A 14,856-nucleotide genomic window follows, 5' to 3' on the forward strand; every position below is an offset into this window, starting at 1 on the left:
GGTCCTAGAGATGAAAGAAGTGGATGCACACCCTCACCCCCATCCCTGATCCTGAAGCTATCTCCAATTTATAACTACTTGCAAATCAAAAATCAGTTTTCTCAAAGTCTCACTGGGGAAACAAACCTCTCTTAAGGGCTCCATGCCCAGCAGTAAATGGCTAACACAAAATGAACTGAATGACATCCTTTGGGGGCTTTCTGTCTCCTAATGTTGTGCCTGATCTGTCCTTTGTGTATATATTATGGTTTCTGGTTTTGTGTTCATTTTTTTTTAACAGACTTAATTCATTTATGTTTCTTGTATAAAAATCCTTATGGGGTAGCCACAGCTGGAGGCTGGGTCCTCTGAACAGAGACTTTGATATGGGTTTTCACAAGGTGATCAGTGAATTCCTAATAGGGAGATGTGGTGAACACAGTCTCTTTCTAGAGGTTGGGGGTCAGGTAGCAGTAGGTCTTAGAGATGGCATCAAAGGTGGCCTTGGCAAAGTTGCCCAGGGTGGCAGTGCAGCCCCTGGCTGAAGTGTAGCAGTTGTCTATGCCGGCCATCATCAGTAGCTTCTTGGGGATAGGAACAGAGACAATGCCAGTGCCTCTGGGGGCAGGGATGAGACCCACTAGCACAGAGCCACAGTAGCCTGTCACCTTGCATGGAACAGTGTGGGGTTTGCCAATCTTGTTCCCCCAGTAGCCTCTCCGCACAAGGACAATGGAGAGCTTGGCCAAGATGATGGCCTCTCGGATGGCAATGGCAACTTCCTTGGAGCACTTAACACCAAGACCAACGTGACCATTGTAGTCCCTAAAGGATGAGGTTCTGAAGATCAGGAAAAAAGTCCACGATCTCAGACTCCTTAATGGGCAGACAGAACAGGTAGATTGCCAAGGACTTGATCTTCATTTCTTTAACCAGGCGGCTCAGCTTGGTGACGGGGATCCACTCCTTGTCTTTAGCTTTTCCTTCATGAGCCCCGCGGCCTTGACCATGACCATGGTCCCTAAGATCGCTGATGAATCCTCCGCGGAAGCCACCGCGGCCTCTTAATCCTGAGACCCCCGGGTCCTCCGGGTCTTCCCGCTGCATCATTTGGTGTTTTCCCAAAGAAGAAGCCGATTTTGTGTTCTTACAGGATCCGTGTGTGTGCAAACATGTGTGTCTCTGCATCGATATGTGTTTCTTGTGCTTTTTATTCATCTTTTCTCTTCCATTTGTTTGGTTTTTTTTAACCTACTTGGATTTGTTTGTTTCTGTTTTATCTTATTGTATCTTTATTGATTCTATTATTATTCCTGAGATGCCTCTTTGTTTTAGGAAAAACACAAAGGGTGTGCATCCAGGTGAGGCAGAATTTGGAAGGGTGCGGTAATGGAAATCATAATCAAAATGTTTTGATAAGAAAATTCTATTTATAATAATAGAAAAGAAAAAGGGAAAACAAAATCATAGGTGGGTGAATTTGTGTCTACCTTGGGAGACACATACTACCTGGCTATGATTTGCTTTCCTACCCTGCTTTTATTTCCATGCAAGTTCCTTTTCTTTGCGAGAGAGCATTTTTGTGTTTGTTCATATGCATGTGCCTGTGCTGGTGCGTATGCGTGTGCATGTGTGTATGTGTTAGTACATGCCTGGTTTTACATAATTTCTCATTTCTAACCAATTAAACTCATGTCTTCAACTTGCATGACAATTTACCCATTAAGTCATCCCTGCACCAATGGTGTTGTTTGAGCACGTAGCTCAGGACAGACCACACTAGACCAAACAATTCTAAGTGAGGTTTATTCAGGAGATAGGGCAAAGGTGGGGGCAAGAAAATGGGAGAAGAGGAAGAGCAAGGAGAGAGGTCAGGGGGCTCTGCCTATTTATATGGGCAGTGACTTAGGCTCTTGAAGGTAAAGGTGGGAGGTAGCCAGGTGGATTCTAGGAATGTATAGAGGTTGCCTTGGCAACGATGTGAGGGTCGCCTAGATGTGATGTCACTGGGTTCGGAGCCTGATACCAACAATCTTCCCCCCTCCCTTCTTTTATTCTAAAAACTATTACCAGGTGGGTAGTATTGAGAAAGTTCTTTCCATATTCATTACATCTATGGAATTTCTTTCTTGTAAGACTTTTCTGATAGCTGTTGACCTGAGACTTCTTGCAAAGAGGATTCCACATGCAATATTTTCATACTTTTTTTTCTTTTCACAGTGAGTTTTCCCATGTATAGTAAAAGATGATTTATGGCAGAAACTTTCCCCACACATTTTATATCCATACTGATTGTCACTTGTGAGAGTAGCTTGGTAGTTCATGAGGTATGTCTTCCAGGAAAGGGATCTCCGTTATTTCATTCATAGAGTCTCTTCCATTCAAGAAGTCCAGAAAATTTCTCCCTGAGGCATGATTCTTGATATTTAGTGACATTAGACATTTGATATAAATTTTTCTTCACTTTATGACAGTGAGTGCTAGCGTGTCACAGGATCCCCGTGTTTGTTATGCTTACTGGTCTGAATCCTTCTGTGGGTAATAGAATGTTCTGGTGATTTTGTCTTCTTGTTGGAAGTGTTCCCTTTCTCCTGAGTTCATAATTCTGTTGCGCAGCTTGAATTTTGTAAAGCTGAAGGAGAAGCTCAGGACATTTGAGGTATACTTTCTTACCAAGCTCCCAAGGCATATGAATGAACTGCAATTTTCACAGGAAAAGCAAGGCTTTGGCTGACCTGTAAGGTCTCATGCAGTGAGAAAACAGTAAAGGCACATCCTCTGAATTTCACAATGGGGAGCCAGTGGAGGCTAAGGGCTCACATTTTTTTTTTCTGTGGCTCTCGAAATTTTTCTTATTTTAATGATGTTTTTGTTTCTATTTTTGTTAAATCAGGGGGAAGGCTGTGGCATTTAAGCAAGCTTCTCAGACTCTTTTGTTTGTTTTTAAACATTTGAAGCTAAATGGCTAGGAAGCATGGCAGCCTACTTTTCATAGTGACGACCATTATCGGTCATCCTTATTTTTAATTTTGGACCTGTGTTTAGGAATTATCAGGGGACCGTGGAGGGTTTGAATGAAACACATATCCCATGAGCTCATGTACTTGAACACCTGCTTTCCAGTTGTTGGTGCTATTTAGGGGTGGTATGAAAACATTATGGGGAGGAGCCTTGCTGCAGGAAGTGTGTCACTGAGTATTGGCTTTAAGAGTTTAAGCCTAGTGCTGTTTCCTGCCTGCCTCCTCCCCCCAACCCCGTGCTGCATTTTCAGTCTTGGTGTAGAAAAAAATGGGATCTGCCTGTTTCCTGTTGCCATGCCTCTCCTACTGTTATTGATTTGATTCCTCTGGAATTATAACCTAAAGTAATCCCTTTCTTCCTGAAGTTGCTTTTGGTCATGGTACTGTATCATAGCAACAGAGATGTAACTAACACAGAAAAAAAAAAACCCTCCAGGACCTGACATCAGACTGCCTTGGCTATGGATTTTCCTAGCTCTGAAACCTTTCATAAGTAAGAGTCACATGAACACTCATATTGTTCTGAGAATGAAAACTTTGACACATTCATTGGAATAGATAATTTGTGAAAAATAAGAATCTGTTTAGTCTGCTCCTTTGTGGTATCTCACCTTTCTATTTCCTCTTATCAAGTTGATTGGGCAAGGTTGGTGAAACAATGTTGAACAGTGAGTTATAGCAAGCTAATACCTCATTTTTAAAAATTAGAATTGAAGCCTGGGTCTTGAGTCCTGGCTACTTATGGGTAGTCTGAGGCAGAAAGATCACTAGTTCAAGTCCTACCTGGGGCAAATGAGTAAAATCTGTATCACAAAATCCAAAAGGGTTACAGCTCACTGGTAGGGCATTGGCCAAGAATGTATAAGATCCATCAGTCTCCACAGCTACAAAAATTAAAATAAATTGTGATGGGAATATGTATTTCTAATATTTTCACTGTTTTTTCACTTTTATTTTATGCGTTTGGATATACATGTCTGTGTACAATGTGGCTATCTGATGCTCATGAAGGCCAGAAGAGGGCATTGGATTCCCCCGAGGCAAGAGTTATAGGCACTTGTGAACCACCATGTGGGTGCTAGGCATTGAACTCAGATCCTCTGGAAGAGAAGCCAGTGGCTTAAGACAGATACATCTCTTTCGTATTTCACTTTTAAGGATCATGGAAAGGTTTCTTTTTATTCCTACTTTACTGAACATGGTAGTTAATTTTGATTGTCACCTTGAAGGGTCTAAGAACAATCATGGGAACATAACTCTGAATATGTCTCCAGAGAGATTCCCCCGAGGAGAGAAGATGTATCCTGATTGAGAACAGCACCATCTCCATAGGTTGGAGTCCTGGACTGAATAAGAAAGGAACTGAGACCCAGCATTCTCCTTTCCCTGCTTTCTGACTGCACAGGACACATGACCACCTGCCTCAGGCTCTCAAGGCCATGCCTTCTTCACCATTATGTACTATGCACTCAAACTGTGAGTTTGAGCCAAAATCAACTTCCTTATATTTCTTTTGTCGGGATTCGTCTGGCCAGTGAGGACAGTAATTAGAGAACTGGACGTGTTTGTCATGAATAGGTCTGAGTTTTATCAAGTGCTTTTCTAGTATCAAGAGAGGATCACAACACACTTCTTTTTTAATTTAAAGCAACATATTGCCCTGTGTTTACCTTCCTAGGATAATATCCTTTTATTATCCCAGTAGACTTAATCAGATGATAGGTTGTTATGGATCTTTTATGTACAAATGAGAAATTAATCATGCCCAGGATAGACCATCAGTAGTAGTAGAGGATGGTAATTCATCATCATAGAAGGAGCTTATTGGCTGTGAGACACACTCAAAGCTTGGTAATGCGTTTCATTCTTAGAATGTGTAAGCTCCACACATCCAACCCAAGAAACTCTGCTGCCTGTAGCAGCTATTTAAACAGTGCTGTGTATAGCAAAGGGGCTTTGTCACCTTTGAGGGTCTGTGTGGTGCCCCCCGCAGTGGACTGGGAGGTTCCATAGTCCTGAGAGCACTTGGGTGGCTTGGGCTTTCTGGTCTTGGAGTAATCACGTCCCTGCATCCTCTTATGCTCCTGTTTCCGGATGAGAGAAATCAGCTAGACTTCACTATTAGTGTAATTCTAAGAAAAATATGAAAACAAGTCCAAGGGCAAGATTGTTCCAGCCAGTGGTACATATGAGTGTCTCCTTTTCCTCCAGTATGAGATAAAGTCATTAAGAATGTTGATGATGATTCTTGTTGATTGTCTAAGGCTCAAATGTCGTGTGTGTGTGTGTGTGTGTGTGTGTGTGTGTATGTGTGTGTTTTGTGTTGTGTGTATGTTTGCTTATACTGAAAGACAGACTGTATTTTTTCTTAAGATACTCTCCACCTTGTTTTTTGAGACCAGGTCTCTCAGGGAGCCTAAAATTGATTAGGCTAAGTTGGCTGGCCAGTAGGTTCAAGTAATCTTTTCCTCCCCAGTGCTTAAGTTAAACTTAACTATTTACATGGATACTGGAGATCAGAAATCACATTCTGAGGCTTGTGTAGCAATCACTTTAATGTCTGTGACAACTTACCAGACCATGATCCTATTTTTAGAGGGCGATTTGTATTAACTTGTAATCTACATATACCTAAAATGTGACATTGTTAATTTCTGATTAGTACCAGTATGAGTGACTAGCTATGCATAACATTCTCTGTATATATGTATATGTATATATACAAAGTATATATAATTGACAAAGTAAGTGTGAACTGTGAGTCAGAAATTTTGCTATGCCTTGAGGATGTAAAGACGTTTAAGCCAGAGGAAGGGAAATTCTAGAGGCTGGATCTTATTGTCATCGTTCGTCTCTGTGGACTTTCCCTAGCTTGACAGGATGGGGGGCTATAAATATTTACCAGTAAATGAAGGGAACCTTGCCAACGGTTAACTAGGTGATCTTTTAAGAGTAGTAGGGCTGAATCATGCAGACTAACTATCCCTACAGAAGGAAGAGAAAAAGCTCCCTTGGGTTGCATGGAGTGAGGAGGATACAGACAGAGGGAACTAGTTTGGGACTTGGAATCTCAGCAGATTTAACTCTTCTAAGGAATGAGTTGGGTTGCAAGGCATGATGCCCAGGAGACAAGGAAGGAAGGAGAGGAATATAACAGAAAGATGGTGTGTTCAACTAGCCTACCCTGGCAGAAGGGAGAAGAGGAAAGAGGGCAGAGAAACAGTCTCTAGAAACCTAGGGAAAGTCAATTTCCTGCTTTTTTTTATTCTCAAGACTACATAAAAAAGAAGGCTGGGTCTCTGCCATGAGAAACTGTCAGGCTTATGGAGTGAGAGAGAATGAAGAGCTACAGGAAAGGAGCTAGAACACAGGTCTTATTTTTGTAACTAGCAGCCTGTCCTTGCTTTTTGGACCCCACCCCTCTGATAAAAGGTGAGATTCATTGCTTGTAGTGAGAGGATTTTGGAGATCTTAGTGGAATTCTAGTTTATCTACTTTCTTTGTCAATTAACTAAATGTACTATCACCGTGCTTTCAATAAGAATATAAAGAACAGGAACGTCATTGAGTTGGTTATAAAGCTATAGAAATATTTAGCTGAGTGAGCTTAAAAAGCGTGTCTTGGATTCCATTGATTTCCCAACAGACCCTTTCAACATCTATTTAAATCACTAATTGTTGTTGAAAGGAAGAGGAAAGAGGAAGGAGAGGGAGAAGAAGGAAAATGAATTTCCTCTAGATCATGCTTGTCATGCATGAGTAAGCCAAGTATTTCCATACTGTAAAGAACACTGTCTCTAAGAATTAGTCATGCTGAGTATTATTTTAAATCACCGGAAAATAGCAAAACTTTGTGTTCTTCAGTAAGTGAAAACAATGAGTGAAAACCCAGGTGACCTAAGAAGAGGTGACCATTCAAGCTTCGGGATGAGTTTGCTCACTAGGTCAGTTAAGCAATGTAAAATATATCAAATCATCAGTCTGTCATTCATCTTCACACATACAATTTTTTTATTGTCATATATCTGTAATGTAGGGGAACAAGGAATTTTTTTTTGACAGTTGTGTATGAGAAAAGAGTCAAATGTAGACTCCAGAGATAGTCTCATGAAGTAATTAAAAAGCAAGCAAACCGACAAGCCAAAGCACAGTCATGGGGAGTTGGTGGCCCGTTATGTTCTCCAAACGATTTTTCAATCAACAGTGATCATATGGGAAAAACTCGTGGTCTTAAAAATGGAACAAGGATTTTCATCGCAGATATCTTTTGTCCTGATTGCTTTATTCATATGCATAGGCCCTCTGAGAATCGGAGCTAACTGTCTCCCGTTCCTGCTAAAAGGAAGCAGAGGACCAACACGCTTGTAATTGAATCCAAATACCTCTGCTCCTCTTCCCTTCACCTTAATGCATCAAGTCCATAACCAGCCTACCTCAGCAGCACCAGGCTCTCCTCCCTCAAGTTCACAGGCACATTCTACAGGCACCTCTTCTTTGGCAAACATAGCCTGTCGTTTTCTAGATGAGTAACAGGAGAAAGTCCCATGGCAATAAAGGATTTCAGGACTCTGGTCCCTATTTAATCCAGAGTGCACTCCCGAGGTGGTCGCCCCACCCTCCGCTCCTTCCTGCAATTACAGCAGTTAGAGCGTTCGGGGATAAGGTTGATTACATGGACAGAACGCTACCGAATAAACACGGTTATTCAGGAGTAACTAACCATCAGACAGTATTATGTAATGTCGAAGTAACTGCTTGGCTTCATGTTATGGTTTCCATGGAAACCACAGTGAAGGATGAAAGAGTTAAAAATACTGATTTTTTTTTCTTTCTTCCCTTGTACATAAATAGACTGTTTATATTCTCTTGATGTTTGCGGTAGCTTAAAAGACACTATTGCACTCATTAAAGAGTTACCTCATTCTTAATGGTTAAAAATATTGGGACATCTTCATAAAGAAACACAGGCTAGCATTGCTTTTCTGAGTTATTTGGGGAACGAGATGACGCTTGAATCGATGGAGGCCACATGCATTTACATGCGTCATTGCTTATTCAAAGCTTAGGTGCTCTTCCATGGGAGATTCACATATCCCGGATGTAGCCTTTCTCCCTTTCCCAAAACAAAGACGGTGGCGATGCTAAAAGAAAAAGAAAAAAAGTCAGAGAGTTAAAGGCAAATGCTGAGCACTGCCAAAGACGCTTCCTGTGAAAAGCAGAGATTAATTACCAGAGGAGGAGGACAGGAGCCTGGAGTTTTGTCTTCTGGAGGACTCTCGGCAGGGCTCCGCAGGGCTTGCTAGTCTCCTGAATGCTCTAACTGCTGTAATTGCAGGAAGGAGTGGAGGGTGTGGCGACCACCTGGGAGTGCATCTCTGCTTTGTTGTTTTAGATGTTTACTTCACTTTAATCCCCCGGATAGATAAAGAAAAAGGTCAAACACATACACTCTTCTGAATCGCAAGTTACACCTTAAGAAGCCCTAAAGGAATCCGATTACTTTTTAAAATCTCTATTTGATGGGTAATCCCCCATCAAAGACCTTAAGAAATCCGGAGCTGGATGCCAGAAATGTATTGTTTTCTCCCCTACATTTTTTTTTTAACTCCTGGTAACTTCTGTGTGTTTTTATTTCCCATGAGGGCTGGGTCTTTAATTAAAAACTTCCATGGAGGTCTTTCCTCGTAGGAAGGTGTTTATGTATTTTGAATTTCTACTTCTTCATTCATTGGCAGTGAATCTTTGATATCTACCTTCAAGACCAATAATGCAGAAAGCACTATCATTCTAGGCTTCAGATAAACTTATTATATTCCTTAAATAACAGTTAAATAAGATTTAAGTAGCTCTAGAGCCAACTGTCTTTTAATTGGCCCACACATACCATTAGTCTCAAATGTGGAGAGCCTCCTCCCTTTTTACTCTAGTCTTCAGGAAGGCTTCCCCAACGAATAAATAGGGAGACACACATTTGAGGCTGTGGTGCAATTTCAGGGGAAGGGAAGTTGCCACTGTCTCCACCCTAGAGCTTAAACTCACCACAGAGCAAGGGCTTGGAGTTGCCCTCTGAAATCAGACAGATTTACTAATGCAGGGAGAAAAGCAAATGCAAACAGAAGCTTTGACCTACTGTATTGGAAGTGCTGACCCATTAGATCTGGAGAAGTTCCCCTGGTCTGGGTACTGGTTCCACAGAACAAACTATGTCAGAGTTGTCTTGGATTCCTCATCTTTCTTATACAAATGAAGGAGTGCTTTAAAAAATGTTCTCTGTGCACCAAACCCTTTCATTCATTCTTTGCTTAACAAATGGTCCCAGCCATTTCTTATCAAGCAGAAAGGAGGCAAAGGCATTAATACTTTGCAAAAAATGTTCTCGGTAGAAGTTGGCTTTATGTGCTTGCCAACACATCTTTAAATATCAGCTTAGTGGCCCATGAAGATTTTAAGGCTCTCCACTCTCAGGGCAGCTTCTAGAGAAAGTTCTGGAATAACCTTGAAAAAGGCTTGCCAATGAGTTGTCCTGATAACAAGTGTCTTCAGCCTGGTTCTTTGGACCTTGACACAGCCAGATTGACCAGAAAGAGTCAGGCTTTAATGATACCTTAATTGTGAATAAGTTTCACAGTCGCTCTATATACCACACTTATTCTTAAGATGATCGAAATGATAGGTGTTAAGGCAAAATATTAATTTACTGGTGTGAAAATTCATGCCTGAAGAATTAGTCTTTTAAGGAATGTATTAGTCTGGGGCTATTCTGTTTTGAAATGTGGATATCTGAATCCTTTAGTCTCCTGTCTGATGTGTTCTCCGGTACTCAACTAGGGTGAAATAATTTTGTCTATCTAGTTACTTATTTTTAGTATGTCATAGCAAAAAAACTTTTTCTATGGTAGTTTTTGAACAATGTGATCACTTACCAAGATGTTTTCCTGTCAAAACTTTGCCAGGAGATTCAGACATATCGGGGAACGAAGACATATCTGTTAATTAAGGCACTAGAGTTTTGATTCTGATCAACTTCCTTGAATTCTATGGCAACTTCTATTTGTTTAGCCTCTTGTCTATCCCAAGTGTAAGATCCTAGGGATATACACATAATAAGAAGTAGCATGTGGAAGTGACCAGTACAGAATGAGTGTCAGTAAGACCAGGGACAGTCTACCTCCAAACACCGACTAGCCTGCCTTAGCTACTCATTATTTTAATTATACTGTGGGGCTAAGCTGAATCTCAGTTACCTTCCTAGTGAGTTAGTTGTTCTTGTTTGATCTCTCTCTTATAATGAAAACAAAATGACATTAAGCTATACCATGGCAACATGTTAATTGTGTCCAGTTCATGCTTTAAACAAGCTTAATTTTGAATATTTCCTAAAATGGATAGCTGTCTATGTAGTGTACAGAGGAAGATCTGTCATTATATGTCACTAAAAGGAAGACACATATATACAACATTACTGTGGTTAACTTTCATTGCATTGTATCATCACCATAGATGTATAGTTTGTCTTGTTTAGGGGATTTTGGAGTTCTTCAGTTTCTGCCTTTCCTCTTGACTTAAACAAAATCCTAAAAAATAATAGCTTTTCATTGACAAGTACCAGAAAGCAACAACTTAAAGAGAGGAAAGGCATTCAAGTCACAGGTTCAGTCTGTGTGTAGCTGGCCCCATCGATTTTAAGCCATGGAGAATGGGTATGGTAGAAGAAGCTATTGAGCCCATACAGCCAGGAAGAAAAGAGGAATAATGTAAACGAAAACAGGCCCACCATACATATTTCAAAGGCATGACTCAGGAAGCCATTTTTTTTCTAGCTAGGCTCCACCTTCCACAGTCTTTCAAGCTCCAAATAGTCTACTCAAATGTTGAATCCATCAATGCATTTAAAGCATTAATTATATCAGAGATTTCACAATAAGATCCACTCTGGAAATGCCCAAAGGTGTGCTTTACTAACCACTTAGATATTGTTCAAGTTGAAAGTCAAGATCAACTTTGATGTGTCTCTGGCACTCAAGTAGTATTACATGTATATCCATATTGACAAGACAACTGGCCATCTCACGAACATTGATTCTGTTTTACTGCAATGATCTAGGTCACAGGCCTTAACTCTAATCCAACCATGAGGTTGGTTTGGTAAGGAAAAGCTTTGTTGGGACACAGCAATGTTTAACCACTTCCACATTATTTATGGCTACCATGTGCCACAACAACAGATATAACTTGTGACCAAAGGTCTAACATCTATGATCTATTCCCTTTAATAGACATTTTTATTGTTCTTGATCTAGGAGAGCTGATTTCCAAGTTGACATGGAAGCTTTGACTAATCTTGACTTCATGAATACAAAGTAAATATGCATAAACTGTTCTGGTTCATGCTAGAGCAGCCCTAACAAAGGTAAAGAGCTCCATCTTTTACAATGTTTTGAAGAAAATAAGTACAGAACTATGCTTAACTAAGTACAGGAAAGAATCCTGTGGCCCTTCTGTCAATCTTGGGAAATCTACTCTGCAGTACCCAGCAGTCTAGGATTACCAGGAGAACATTAATGCGTTTGAGTTTATGGATTCAAAGCAATGAGGGACAGGGTATCCTAACTAACAGCCATTTCAAAAAGTAATGAAAACTTAGCAAACAGTATCTGAGCACTCTGAATATATCCTAGTATTCTAGAAGGGTAGAATTAGGTAAGATTTGGATAAAGCAGTGCCTTGAAATGTTCACAGCCAAGCAGAGTTTTATAAAGGGGCCAATATCTGGTCTGGACTGAATATAGACTCATGGTCTTGTTTCCATAGGAACAGCCAATATAGGTCCAAGAACCTATTGCCTCAAAGTCTGCAGCTCAGCTATACATCAAAGCTTATTTGTGTCAAAAAGTGGCCAGGGCTTCCAGGCAAAGGTGTAGACTTTATTCCTTCAACAGTGATGTCGAATACAAAAGGTTCAGGGAGCCCTATATTCTAGTGAGTCTCCGTGTCTGACCTGAGGGAAACATAGGAAGTGAATCCTGAAGCTTGTGCTTTGAGCTCTTGCTCTGACTTTTGTCTCTGAGTACTTGTGGGCTTCCCTTGGTCTCCCAGACTCAAGGAGTTAAGGATGACTTGAAAGGAAGAAGTGTTCCATTTTATACATTCAGACAACTTCCTCCTCAACTTCAGATCCTTTAATGCCTCTACATTCACTTGGCAGGAGAAGAAATTTACCACGGTGGCTGACTGTTGGTAGTAAAGACTCTGAGAGGCTCTCTACACAGATTAGATCCACGCCGCGTCCACCGTGAAATACTGTCTCCTTGGGAACTTTTACAATAGGCTTTATCTGAGTCCATTTTTCTGGTCTGATAACTGGCTAGGGCACATTTTCCCTTCGTTGGTCTGAGTTACTTTTAACTTTTTCAACAAGAAAGTGATGGTGGTAAGACTGGACAACAGGAGAGCATGATTAATGGAGAGCTGAATTCAAAACAGAAAGTAAACTAGAGAGGCTTTCTTGAAGCTTAGTTCAATGTCTGGTAAATTCTCTTAACTTGATAAAAATGCATCAGATAAATCGATTGGAGGGGTTTGAATAACTGAAGAATTTCAAGCACAGAAGAACAGGGTGACTGTAATGTCTCTAGTGTTATTGGATTCTCACATAGAAATTTCACGATCCTCACTTTAACACTTAGCTAGGAACGTGTGATGCAATTCTAATGACAAACCATCAGAAAGGGTTATGAAGTGTTTTTTTCTTTTTATTCCAGGATTTACGGAATACTCTCAGCATTGCTTTCATAGAAATCCTGATCACTCAGAAACCAGGTACTCCATCTGATGGACCTAGGAGGATTTGCTATTTTAAATAAAGCACTAAGCACAAGGTGTGTGTCAAAGGTGAGCACTGGGCAATGAAAGTCACCTCAGATGTTGTATGTAACATATTAGAACCCATGGGTGGCCTGCTTTTTGAAAATTCATGATGTTTATTTCTAGATTTGACTTTAAATTTTTAAGACACGATTAATTATACATGGCAATGGTTTTCATGGTGACATTTTCATATCTGTATATAATGTACTTTGATCATAAACACCCATTGCTTTCTCCCCTCCACTCCCCTCTGAGTACCACTTTCTCTGATCCCCTTCTTCTTCCCAAATACTGCCCTGCCTACTTTCTGGTACTCTTTGTTGGTTTGCTTACACAAGGAGCACCTCAGATATGGCTTTACTATATCTGGAGTCAACCATGTAGTAGGACCACCAGGGTCTTCACAGGTTCATGTGAGGTTGGGGCTCAGTGGTGGAGGGGAAGGTTGATGTGAGATGTTCCACCAATAACCAGGAAGCTAGCTGCAATTGATACCTGATGGCAAAGGAAAGATTCGTTCTCGCAAATGGAGTTTCACTGGGTAGGCTAACCACAGTTTAGGGCAGTCTCTATGCTCAGGAGTAGTTGGCCAACAGCAAACAAACTCAATTGTGTCTTTGTCATTAATCAATGGTGTCATCTTGCATTATTTTATTGCATTGGTCTTTTGCTTGTATAGTTTGGCTTCTGTTTTGTGGGACGTGTGTAGTGTGTGTGTGTAATTTTTCTGTGTTTTGTCTTTTGTTCGTTTTTTTGAAAAGAGAGAGTAATGCCACAGAGTTGGGTGGATATGGGGTGGGGAGGATCTTAGAAGAATTGGGGAAGGGGAAAATCATGATCGGAATATAATGTATGAAAATAATTGTCAATTAAAACAAAAAGATGTAGAAGAACCAGAAGCAAAGTATTTCTGCAGTCCCTTCCCTTCCTATGTCCTTTCAGGAACGCTATGCAGGAAGTGGGCATGAGAGTGTGTGCTCTGAACCCCCAGACTCCCTTTTGTCTCCCTGAGTGATGATCATGGGCTTCTCTCAGTAGGCAGAACTCAGAATTTAGGAGGAAGTGAAAGAAAGCTTTCACATATTGTCCATTTGCATCATTCTGATCCTTTAAGGTCCTTGTTCACTCTTCAGGGATGTAATTTAGCACTATGACTGAGTGTTCTGAACAAACTCTCCACTTCTCCATTGCTTCAATTGTTTCATGTTCACCTTTATGTAGTGCCCATCTCTCCAGGCTTTTCCCTCAGTCTTCCACGTTCCCTTCTAGTATTCACTTTGGCTTTCCAGGCTGTCTCTATTCCCTTAGCCTTACCCTGCAGGGAACCCCTGGGCCAGCATGAACCTTCACTTAGAGCAGCTCCTGAGTCTAGCACAAGAGCCACACCCTGGGCGTCCTCCATCTTCCATGTATCTTCTAAAGCTTAGGGAGCCCATAGGAAAGCAGTCCTACTCAGCAAAATACACTTTAAGGTGGAGGAGAGAGTCTGAGGTGCATTTAGAACAGGTAAATTGACCATAGGGAGGCCAGCAGCTAGTCCTGGGAAAGCGGAAGGAAATGAGATTCTGCTTCCCAAGCACCCTGAGTCATTTCTTTTAATAGGAAGATTGGTGTCCACACTCAGAATGGGAGGGAGGGGGAGCTGCTGGGAGAAGGGATTAGCTCTGATTAGAAGCAGCTGGGAGAAGATCACAAACCCCTGAAGCTCTGGATAAGGCAAGTCTGTGAAATACAGGGCTATAAGCTCCACCGCGCTGTTAGCTGTTAGCGAGCATAGTTTTTTATAGTGAAAGACAAATATTAGGAGAGAAGAAGAATGCTCGCCCATGAAAATTAACAAGAACCAAACCAGAGGATAATGCAATCCAGGACCAAAGTGGCATAGGTTTGTTAGGGACCAACTGCACCAGGAAAATGTAACAGCTTGCTTCTTGAAAGAACTATGAGTGTGCACCCCCCCTCTCACACACACACACATACACACACTCAG

General features: G+C 41.1%; 1 non-coding gene and 1 pseudogene across 1 annotated transcript; one reads left to right on the forward strand and one right to left on the reverse strand.

Annotated features, from left to right (window-relative positions):
- Positions 1–314: 314 nt before the first annotated feature.
- LOC114623176 lies at positions 315–9,965 on the reverse strand (annotated as a pseudogene).
- On the forward strand, positions 4,884–5,014 carry LOC114623245. Its single transcript, XR_003711740.1, has one exon. It is a non-coding gene; the product is annotated as a small nucleolar RNA SNORA68 (small nucleolar RNA).
- Positions 9,966–14,856: the final 4,891 nt, after the last annotated feature.

The sequence above is a fragment of the Grammomys surdaster genome, unplaced genomic scaffold (assembly GCF_004785775.1).
Source record: "Grammomys surdaster isolate TR1022 unplaced genomic scaffold, NIH_TR_1.0 194, whole genome shotgun sequence".
NCBI lineage: Eukaryota > Metazoa > Chordata > Mammalia > Rodentia > Muridae > Grammomys > Grammomys surdaster.